General features: G+C 37.1%; 1 protein-coding gene across 4 annotated transcripts in view; it reads right to left on the reverse strand.

Annotated features, from left to right (window-relative positions):
• The window catches only part of Irsp53 (Insulin receptor substrate 53 kDa), a 96,418-nt gene that overhangs the window by 32,096 nt on the left and 52,125 nt on the right, over positions 1-12,197 (reverse strand). The gene's annotated exons all lie outside the window — the stretch shown is intronic.

Here is a 12,197-nt window from a genome sequence, read left to right on the forward strand (position 1 = left end):
TTACTAAAAATACTTAATAAGAAGGGGGATTTCTCTTAATTGCATGATTTTTTAAATAAAAGGATGGATGGAGATGGATAGAAAAGTCTGACTGATTTCCATCGTGCAAACACCAATCTTTGACACTGCTTTAAAGCGAGATCAAATGCAATCGGAATATTATTAGCAGCGCACACTTGTTTGGCAGAAAAAATTAAAGCAAGTTGGATTAAAACGCCAAGTTTGCACCATACCATAAATATTGTATAAACGACACGACCATTTCGCGAGTAAAATTTGTTCACGGCGTGCGTAATTATGTACGTCTCTCAATACTTGAAACTTATTGTTAGCGTAAAGCTCCAACAATATGTTTAATGACCAGTTTGGTAAAAACCCAAAGTTTGAAGAATCCGCAATATGAAGGATCTACATTGTAACGATTCGAACGTTACAAAACGATTCAAATTGTTGACCTAACACGCAATCGAAAGTTTTACAAATTAAAAATTCGTATATTTTAAATGATGAAAATCCACAGATGGGAGAAATTGAAGTTTTAGCGCTTGAGTTTTAGAAATTTAAATATTCAGATATCTAACAACAAGAGAAAGAGAGAGATTCAGAGTTTTCAATGCATATTCAAAATTTAAAGCTTATAAAAGAGATTATAAATTGTAGATTTGCAAATTGTAAACTTGCGAAACGTAAAATAAGGTTTTGAAATTCTCAATCTTTGTAAAATTTATACATACATACATACTTATATACACGTGCGCGCACACATAAACACAAGATATATATATTTTTAAATATAAAATTTAAAAAAATTTTACATCTCTCAAGGGTATATATACGTTACTTATTAAGCTTCAAGATAGCCCTCTCCAGAAAAACCTTTGACTTTAATCGTTAAATATTAATCTCGCGCACAATTCATACCCTAGAAAAATAAAACGTAAAATTAGGCACAACTAGTTTAACATTAAACCTAGGGTACACTATTGCAAATCTAAAAGACCCGTTCCGTTTGAGGTACAAAGAACTCTATCCGGAATGAATAAAGACGTCGGGCTTTCGCGAGGACGAGCGAAAACAGTCGTAATTGGCCTCTCGGCTTCGGATAAATGCGTCTAGGAAGAAAGAGAGAGATATGAGGGACGGGAGAGTAAAGTGGCGAATCTGGGCGAATCTGGGCGAATCTGGGCGAATCCGGCGAATCGCTAAATTAAATGACATCCTTTTATTACGCGTCTCGTTCCTTCCCTTCGTTCCTCGTTCCTCTTCCCTCTTCCCTCTTCCCTCTTCCCTCTTCCCTCTTCCCTCTTCCAGTTTCTACGTCTTTCCGTTCCTCGCTTTAAGCGAGCTCGCAACTCTCGTCGTTAGGTCTTCAGCTCTCGGCTTGGCACCGTCATGCAAATACGAAACAATTTAATAACGCCACCGAGATATCGCGTGCACCATTACAAGATAAATATCCCGTTGCGCACACATACACACACAGCGCAGCATCCGCCGCTTACGACGACGGTATTTACGCAAGAAGTCCCATCATTCTTCGTCTTTCCAATTACGCAAGTGCAATTTATTTCGGCCGTCGCCGTCGTCGCCGTCGTCGTCGTCGTCGTCGTCGTCGTCGTCGTCGTCGTCGTCGTCGCTGTTGTGAAGCCGTGGTGACTACAACTTTTCGCGAGTCAAGATTCAAGATTCAATATTAACTGTTACGAATTTACGCAAGATGCGATTTTAAATACAGCCGACACGTGTTGCAACTTGCTTGAATAAATTATATGTGTCATCTTACATCATCAAGTTGTAGCTTGTATGTACCTGTGCCTGTGTTTAGAAGAGCATAATATTACTAAGGACGCGCATCTTTAACGACATTTTTAGAATTTCCTTACAATTGGAGTTCTCTCAAGACCTCAAAAAGGTTTTTAAAGATTTATGTGATTCAAAAAAAAAAAAAAAAAAAAAAAAAAAAAAAAAAAAAATCTACAGTTCCAAGAGGAGAAAGGAAAAAAGTCTTTCAAGTCTTTCAAGAATCTTTTAAAATTCTCGAGCTCTAAGAGCTCTAAAGTACCAAGTTATCAAAAATTCGCATTTTCTCAAAGCGCAACGAGAGTGCATTAACATTTGCATTTTTAGCGTAAGTCGCGCGGTTTCAACGCAGAAAAAGCGCGCGATATGGCGGGATTCGCCGTCTCGCGTCTCGCGTCTCGCGTCTCACCACGCAGTTACGAAACAAAAGGGATGTCGTTTTCCATTCCCCTCTTACGCTTCCCTCCAGTTTGCCCGGGTCGCTACTGCATCGCATAGATATAAAGCGGGGTAGAGGGGAGGGAAATCTTCGGTTGCATTTCCATTTCAAATGCGCGCCGCTGATACGAGCGCGAGCACTAGCACTAGGTAAGCTCGCATCTTCGCGCCTGGCTTATATACGAAACACGATGCAATCTCGCGTAATGAAACCGCGCCGCGCCGCGCCGCGCCGGATGCACACTCGGTCCGCATTTACAGAGGATGGTAAAGACACTTCCGGTTTTGATTACAACTCGAGACCGACAATGAAACTCTTGTTCTCGCGAACGAAGCGAGAAGCTTCAACTTTTTGCTACATAATTTTTGCAGACTTTAAATAACGATATGTATTTTGAGTTTCTTTTCTTCACATTTTTCCTTTCTACCGAATTGTACGACATTCATTATACATAAAGAGATGTAAATTTTTGCATAGACTACGCGGCGCAACTCGAAAATCCATGTGCAGGAAATTATAATCTTCCCTTAAACCTCAAAAAAAAAAAAAAAAATTCGTCGAAGAAAAATTAATCGCGCAGTTGAACGAAAAATAATTTTTTTTCAAACAAACATAGAGATGTGAGATTTATTACGGACAAGAGTTGCGAATTAGATTATCTAATATTTAATCGTCAAATAAAATATCAAATATATAAATTTTCCATTACGTTTATTTAAACTTGAAAGTTTTTTCGATTGTCAAATGGCGAATATTTAATGCCTCTGAAAAATTTACACATTCAAAATGTGTATAGATAAATTTTTGTAAATATGCCAATATTTTTTAAAGTTCGACATTTATGTATTTTCAGAATTTTAAATTTAATTGTTTATTATTGTTCTCATAAATTTAATCGAAAACAATCTTTTTTTACTAGCTCATCAATTTCGGTTTCGAAATATTGTATATATTGCATTGGTGCAAAAGCTATCTGTTATAACTTATTACAAGTTTTACACGCGAATGTATCGTATAATGCATAACAATTATTTTAATTTATTATTATTGTATAATTTATATTATATATCAAAAGAGAGCGAATCACGTTCATCTCGTTCCCTTTTGTGCAAATTATTAAGAATGCAAACTATCCAGACGCTATATTGCCTTATTGTATGAGTTGCGATAAAGAATTTGCTACGTTATTACAAGAGTCTTGTAGAAATATATCATTATTATTCTTGCGGAGAAGAGAACCGTGTTGTATAAGTTTGGCGCGAGTATTATTATTACGTAACTTGTTACAAGTTATTAAGATGGTAACAAACCATTCGTCATCCCTTTTCCTTTCGCGCAAGCAGAGCGAGCAAAGTGAACTTTGCCTCCCCCTAGTAATATATGCAAAACGCGAATTTCAAAATTATTTGAGAATAAGAAACGCGTGCGCGCGCGTGTCATCTTCGACAATTTCCACTTTACAAATCATTCGTCATTACACGAAGGATGATATAAAAGTCTGTTGCAACTTTTACAAAGAAATACCAACTTACTGTAACTCTCGTTATCACGTACTGTACACGTGATAACGCGTTACTCTATATATTTCCGATTCGCGCGACCCTTTCTAACGCTTCCTTATCGCATGACGGCGGCGACGCGACGGACGGGGGCGCTAACAAAAGCATTCGTTAAAGTGATTAACGACGATGAGATTGTAGGAGGAGAGATTGTAGTGGGAGGGAGAGAGAGAGAGAGAGAGAGAGAGAAAGAGGAAACCGCGCGATACAACCGCGAACGCCATTACGGGGCTTTATTAATTGCCATCGTCGCGCAATTTGCCCGCGCGCGCGCACGCTCGCGAAAGGGACGGAAACTGGGAACTTCGCTTCTGGTCGATCGCGCGTTCTACCTACTTAATTGCTGCTTTCATTAGGACCGTCATGTCACGGTCTTTCAACGAGGCTGCCGTTCGACGCTGCCACGAGATTGTGCCCCGGTGATTTATGGTGAAACGACCGGATTTCAACCCTTTCGCCGCACTCTACATGTACTTTGAGATTATACGAGGTAAAAAATATCCCTTCTCCTCCCTCCCTCTCCCTCTCTCTCTCTCTCTCTCTCTCTCTCTCTCTCTCTCTCTCTCTCTCTCTCTTCAGTTTAATATTTTTGCGATCTCAATTTATTTCATAGCTCCTTCTCTCTTTAAATACAATACATATACTTAATAATAATAATATATTATATTTATTATATAATTATATTTATTATTTAAGATAAAACTTTTAATAACAATTGCAGCAGAACCATCAAAAAGTATATGTTCTTTTTCCTTGTTACATGTATAGAATTTTCTTTTCGTTATTTTTCCGTAAACGACAGTACCCTAGGCGATTAATTCGTCAAGTCAATAACAATCCGAATATGTCGAACCGAAAATAAAATAAAATAAAATAAAATGCGGTCCGATGATCCGAAAAATAAGAGGAGCAGAAGAGGAGGAAGGAGGAAGAAGGAAGACTTTTTAGATATACTCAAGTGCTAACGATTCCAATTTTGGGCTCGAAATTTCGGAGCGCTGTAACTTCGAGCGGGGTGTAACTGCGAGCGCGTCTGCAGGAAAGTGGGCACTTTTCGCGAAACGACGTTACAGAGAGAAGCCGGACGACGACCGCAACGACGAAGAGTAAGCGAAGAGAGCTGGCGCGCGTCTACGTGTGCAGTACACGTTCATCACTCTATAAAAACCCACGTGCTGGCCCGAATAGCGCTCGCGGTAGGCGACACGCGGTGGATCCCAAAAAGAAACGTTGGAGCGATAGAGAGGAAAGAGGAAGAAAGAGAGAGCAAGAAAGAACTCGCACGGGAACTGTACTTGTTTCGAGCAGTAGCGGACGTGCTCGAATTTGAATATTTGAATATTTTGAAAGATGAAGGGGAAGAAGAAGCTTGAAAAGATTTAGAAAAAAGAAATGTAATACTGTACATACTTATAAATACAAAAATTTACAAAATTAAATAAAAAAAAAAAAAAAAAAAAAAAAAAAAAAAAAAAAAGGAGTAAAGAGAAATGTGTTATATGGAAAAATGTTGCAAATTTACGTCGTAAGATATAAAAGGAATACGTTATAAACCGTGAGGGAGAGGGAGAGGGAGAGGGAGAGATGGTCGAGCCGAGCAGCACTCGCTCGCAAATTCTTCCGTCCTGCAGTCTGATGGTTTAACCTTCAACCTTCAACCTTCAGCCTTCAACCTTCAACCGCCTCTCCTCTCATTCCGCGACGCGTATGTTTCCGACAACAAACAGACTGGCGGCGGACAACACACATAACATATGTATGGTAGAATCTGGCCCAATAATCAAATGCAACAATAATTGCCGTGGAACAAACGAACCCGTTTGCGCGAGGAGGAGTGAGAGGGGAAAGCGCAGGGAGCGTATTACAGTCCCTTATCACATGCGAGGGCAGTCTGGGCTATTCCATTATATTGTGCGACCAGACGCAATTAAGTGGGAGATAGCGCGTTTGCCAGCAGTACTCGAGACGAAGACCGGCGAAACGTGCCAGCTGCAAGAAACAGTCCGATATCCTTCACGGCTCGTGCATTTCTCTCTCACCCTCTCCCTCCCCTCCCCTCCCCACCCCTCCCCTTTCCACCTTCCACCTTCCACCCTTTCCGTTCGCTCGTTCTCGCTCTGCACGCTTCGCGGTGCGTAGACGCGCTCTGCTTTTGACGCGTCCGTCCGCCGTCCGCCGTCCGCCGTCCGCTGCCTGCCGCACCGATACCGTCCGTTTCTACTGCCTGTCGCGCTCTATCTATCTCTAGCTACTCGCGAGTCTGACTCATTCCAATCCTTCGTATCGTCGTCCGAGCGCTGCCCAAACGAGAGAAAGAGAGGGAGGGAGGGAGGGAGAGAGAGAGAGAGAGAGAGAGACGTGCCGGATATTATTCGGAAAATTCAGAAAATAACATGCACGCATATTGTGTATGTGAAAGCGAAATTGTATATGTGAAAGCGAGGAAATAATTATGCAAATTAATAATTTAAAAGTTACACACACACACGCGCACTGCGTGGACTACTTTTTCTACGAATTATTAACAAGTTTATGTGTAAAAGTACAATTTTATATAAAATTATTTATTTCAAATGTAAACTTTTCTTTTAACGCAAATTATATACAATAAAAAGTTTCAAAAAATTTTTTTCTGCAAATTGTACGCGGATTGTATTAGCATTAAAAGTGTAATGCAACAATGATATGAACGTACAATTAGAAAAGAGCCAAATGCGCTAAATAATTAAAGCAGATAATTAAAAGCGATATATATATATATATATATATATATATATATATATATATATATATAGTTAGTTGTACAATATTTTGCAATTCAATTAATTACAGACATTTCGATTCTCTTTCGTTTCAAAATTCTCTTTAATATAAATTATTTAACACGCCAAATATACATGGAATGCGTAATAAATCAGTAGAAGCGGTCTCACAAGTCGTAAACAATTATCCTCTTGTCGACGATAATTTTTCCAAGATGGTCGAAAATTAGATATCCGTTATTACCGTGTTTTTTTTCGAGAACGTGGAGGAAAGAGTTACAAAGGGAATTTTCACATTCCGCGTATGTTTATTATTTGTATTATATAATCTTATTGAGTAATATTAAAATTTATATCAATTACTAACGGCATTTATATAAATACACATATATAAATATAAATATAAAAATTTTACTTTCGTTAATTTTAATATTGTTTTTAAACGATTATACATTTTACATACAGTTTACTAATTTTTCTGAATTTCTTTCTCATTTTTTCACGAAACAATTCCATATTATATGCATATGCTATGATATCTATCTATCCGTCCGTCCCTCTTTATATTTTCTCATCCTCATGCTTTATCCTTTATCCTTTATCCAATAGACAATAGACAAAACGACAAACGACAAACGACAAACGACAAACGACAAACGACAAACGACAAACGACACACGGCATATCATCCACCGCTACTCCTGCGGCTGACCATACGCGGAGTCGTGCTACGAGACCCTGTGACTATACACACGAGGCTCGACGACTATCGTATCGACGTATATCGTGGTCAGAAAAAAAGAAGAATAACAGTCTCGAGTAAAACTTATCCATTTATTATTAAAAGTGAGAAGAGAGAATTTTCTCGAAAAGAGCGTAAACTAACGCTCGTAATTTAAAAACAATAAATTATATATATAAAACGTTAAATGTGCAATTATAAATTAAATGCTATTTTAAATTATTTTTTATAGTTATTTTTTTTTATTATTATAAATGATTAATTATTATTGAAATGTAAACAGTTGTATTAAATTTTTAATTTAAATTTAATAAAATTTTTCGTCAGTAAGACTTGAAATTTAATTTGATGTATGATATTTTACACGTAAATATCATATACTTCAACTAAATATATTGTAGTTTATAATAATAATAATAAAATACAGAATAAAAAATTATATAATTATAAAATTAATAATAAAATTAACTAAACTAAAGAGATCTTGAATCTTTTCATTGCATCTTCCCAAAATATATCGTATAATATGAGAAATATCACAAGATAAAGCTAAAGTGTAAGCGTAGTAAAAGTACATCTGAAAATTTCCGTTTCGTTCATTGTCATCAATTTCAGCGAATTTGCCAACAAGAAGGAGAAGATCGAGCGGGATATCTTGGATCTCTTTTCACCGTCGCCGTCGCAAGAGAGACGTGGGACCCGAACCCGGATCCGGACCTGGACCCGGACCCGGTCGGGAAAGGAGCGAAGCGAGGAAAATCCGGGGTGACGATATTGGCAATTTCGTTGTCGCATTTTCATTTCGCCCTGCGCTAACATCGTGAGCTACGAATTTTCAGTCGCGCGACTCCCCTTCGCGACTGAATGGAAAGTTGGTAAAGGAGGGAGAGGAGGGAGAGGAGGGAGAGGAGATAGCGAAAACAGATTTCTTCGTGCTTCGTGCTTCCTGCCTCCTGCCTCCTGCCTCCTGCCTCCTGCCTCCTGCACGAATTTCCATCGATGTAATCGCGTAAAGGTCGACTCGGCGACTTTTCTTCGCCGCAAACGCAGCAATTTTGTACGAATAAAGGTCTGCAAAGTTGCGCGAAAAAATTTCATCTACAATTATAAAAATATCGGAATAGTATCTTTATAATATAGTTTTCAAACGATGTTTCCAAGGATATAACTTTACACATTATGTCATGATAATTTTACATATGAAACAACATTTTAAACAACACTTTTAAATATTCAAAGTAAAACAATCAAATGTATATACATATACCGAGTAAATTAAATGTCATTTTTAAAAAATTCAAATTTTTATTATCTTATTTAAATATATATGTATAGTTTCAAAATAAATAACTCGAGAATAGAGTTGTTGATCGCAAAACGATTATAATACTCAAGACGCGCAAAGAGAAAAATGGGATGTTTGTTCAATTCGCTATTTGCGGAGCACTCCTTAGCGGTACTTTCGGAGAAAGCAAAGACTTCCGGCGCGGAATTAAAGTTGCAGGAAGAGCGGCTCTCGACGGAGCGGAGCGGCGCGCGAAAAGCGGATGATGATGAACGTAAAGCAAAGTCGGATACATCTATCGAATAGACTACATTTGTTATACATACATGTATAAATATATATCGAAATGTTGAAAATCATTATATTAACATGATTGGAAAGGCGTGAAAATCGCTGCCATAAAGGGTGTGCTGGCAAAATTCAACGAATTGCATTCGCGCGTTAAGCGATGCCGATAATTCGAATGTCTGTAATTTAATACAATTATGCATGATATCCTTCTCTGCATGTTACCCCTCCTTCCTTTCCTCCCTCCCTCACACACAACAAACACACACACACACACACAGTAAGTATAGGCGGAGTTTAGGGTAGGGGCAGATTTCGACCGTTTACTCACCGTTCTTCCTTCTCGTTTCACCGTAATGCGAGCACGCGTTAATTCGTTAAATTATTTTTGAAGCGCGTTTATATATATATATATATATATATATATATATATATATATATATATATATATATTGTATATATAGTATTGTATATATACATAGAGTCTAGAATTTTAATTCACGATTTTGCGCTGCAAAATGTTAAAAAGTGCGGCACGAATTCTCTCTTTTTCTCTTTACTTAATCTTTTTCTAAAATTTTTTTAATTAGTTCGTCGTAAAATCAATAATGGCAATGAGTTTTTTAATTTGAGCATGTAGCCAATCTTTCATATACGTGCTAAGAAATTATATTGATCCAGTGAAATAAAATCATTAATATGCATCATGCGTGAAATTTAATATAATATAGATTTGTTTCTTATATTTTGAGTTTTTGAGTGCAAAGACAAATAAGACAATGTCATTTTATTAATGATATACGTAGGGGTAGTACATATTATATATATATATATATATATATATATATATATATATTATTGTGTATATCCGATAATAAAAGTGTAGGCATTGACTAGATATACATGTTGATTTGTGTGCGCAATCTCCAAGTCACGGGCATATATGTGTATTATTACATGAGAGAGAGAGAGAGAGAGAGAGAGAGAGAGAGAGAGAGAGAGAGAGAGAGAGAGAGAGAGAGAGAGAGAGAGAGAGAGAGATGAAAGTAATAACCATGTAATAACCATGTAATGCAAGCGTCGCTGTCTTCCATCCACTGATCGGAGTTTGGCAAGCGAACGAAATGACGGGTGTGATTGAAAATTATTCCAAGTTCGAGGTGCGCGTAGTTGTAGACTTTTGCAAATAGAAAGCGTGAATCGGAGACTCAGATATTCATCGTTCAGATCAATATCTGATATTGCGATACCGAAAAGAAGCGTGCAATAAATTCAAAGATAACCAAACAGCACATCTTTGAATTTGAAAAGATGATGTACCGTTCAACGTTATTTTTTTTTTTTTAATTTGTTGTACCACACGCACATTTCTCAGTTTTAGGCTTAAAACTGAGAACATTAACCAATCATAAACATTCACTGATCTAACGATGAATCTCAAACTCTTACCTTCTTACCTTCTGCTTGCAAAAATCTGTTAACTGCGTGTACTTTGAAATTTAAAATAATTTTCAAACAAACACACACACACACACACACACACATTTCAATCGTTTACACAACTCGGGTCAATAGATGGAAGACAACAACAACGCTTACACAACTACTCTTTTCTCTCTCTCTCTCTCTCTCTCTCTCTCTCTCTCTCTCTCTCTCTCTCTCTTGTAACAATATATATATATATATATATATATATATATATATATATATATATATATATATATATATACATTATACATAGGCGTGACTTTGAGATTGTGCGCACAAATGACGTGTATAATCAACACCTGTACCTTTATTGTCGAACCGCTCTCGTACTTATGTTATTCTATGTAAATTACATTGATTATGCATACAAATGTAAATTAATTATTGTAAATTATACAGAATTTTATGTTAATTGTTGACAGATGCATGGGTAATTTTAAACGCGACATTTCATTTTTGAAATAGTTATCGACCGTGTCAGACACATTTACATTGTTTGTTGTATCTGTATCTTGTATTATATGTATATATATATATATATATATATATATATTACACTCCAAGATTTATCCTTTGCTGTCTTATCTAATCCATGTAAATATTACTAATATATAACAATCATATACCAACACGCGCAACAATATTTTTGAAACATTTCATAAAATGTTGATAACTGTTATAATTAACTTATAATTAATATAATTGCGTATAATTAATTTATATAATTACCTATATATTTAATTGGATTGTGTACACGTAAATCATCGAATAAAGGAAAGAGAAAGATTCGAAAATTTAAGTAATGACGCGGCTGAAACATTCAAGCGATTATACACAACAAATTGCAACCTCTGTTGCGAATAACGCGATAAACAACATTTCTATCGTGAAAACGAGCATTATTTGTAAAATAAAATAGCTAATTCGAAACGCGCTAATTAATTATGCCCGAAACAACGATGCGGCGGCGTCCTCTCACGCGCACATATGGTATTTTCCTGCACAGGATCACACAACTAACTCGATCGGCGAATTTATTAATTCGATTAATTGAATGTTCCGTTTCGGGACGATGTGATACCCACCCACCCCCACCCCCACCCCCTCTCCCTCTCCCTCTCCCTTCCCCTCTTGATATAAATAATAATACTAACGCATTATCATTTCGCGGCACACGTTGTACAATAAATTTATTCTGCCAAAAATAATCTTCGCCGGATGACATATACGCGTTGAGAGCCCCGAAGCGATAACTGTGCATTTTCAAATTATTGCGCGAGTCAAGAGAAAAAACTTCAATTCGATTCGATTCGATTCGATTCGATTCGATTCGATTCGATTCGATTCGATTTTCGAATTAGATAAAAGAGATGAAATGGAAAATATTCTGTCCCAATTGTTAATTCTATCCAATTTTGTGTAAGAATGCCTAATGTAAGAGAATATTTGAGTATGCGTGTAAAAAATAAAAGAGAGCTTCGTCAAAGTCGCGCGAAATAAAATCAAAAGATAAAATGGAAAGATGGAAAGATGGAAAGATGGAAAGATGGAAAGATGGAAAAATCAATCTGAAGAAACCGAGCGAGATTTCGATCGAGGATCACTATCCCAACTTGATCGGATTCCGTGTCCTCATTTCTTCCCCCCGTTCGTCCTTCATTCTTGAGAAGGAATAAAAGATTTGCTCGATCGAATGCATTGGTACTTGGAAGGCTTCCTAAGACTGTGTCTTAGCCTGTTTGAAAAGGCTAACTCGCTTGGCAAACTCGCAAGCGCTTCGCTCGCGGGTTACCTAATCCTAACCCGGGCTTAATACGTACACTTATCACGCTGC

Source organism: Anoplolepis gracilipes, chromosome 15 (assembly GCF_047496725.1).
Source record: "Anoplolepis gracilipes chromosome 15, ASM4749672v1, whole genome shotgun sequence".
Classification (NCBI taxonomy): Eukaryota; Metazoa; Arthropoda; class Insecta; order Hymenoptera; family Formicidae; genus Anoplolepis; species Anoplolepis gracilipes.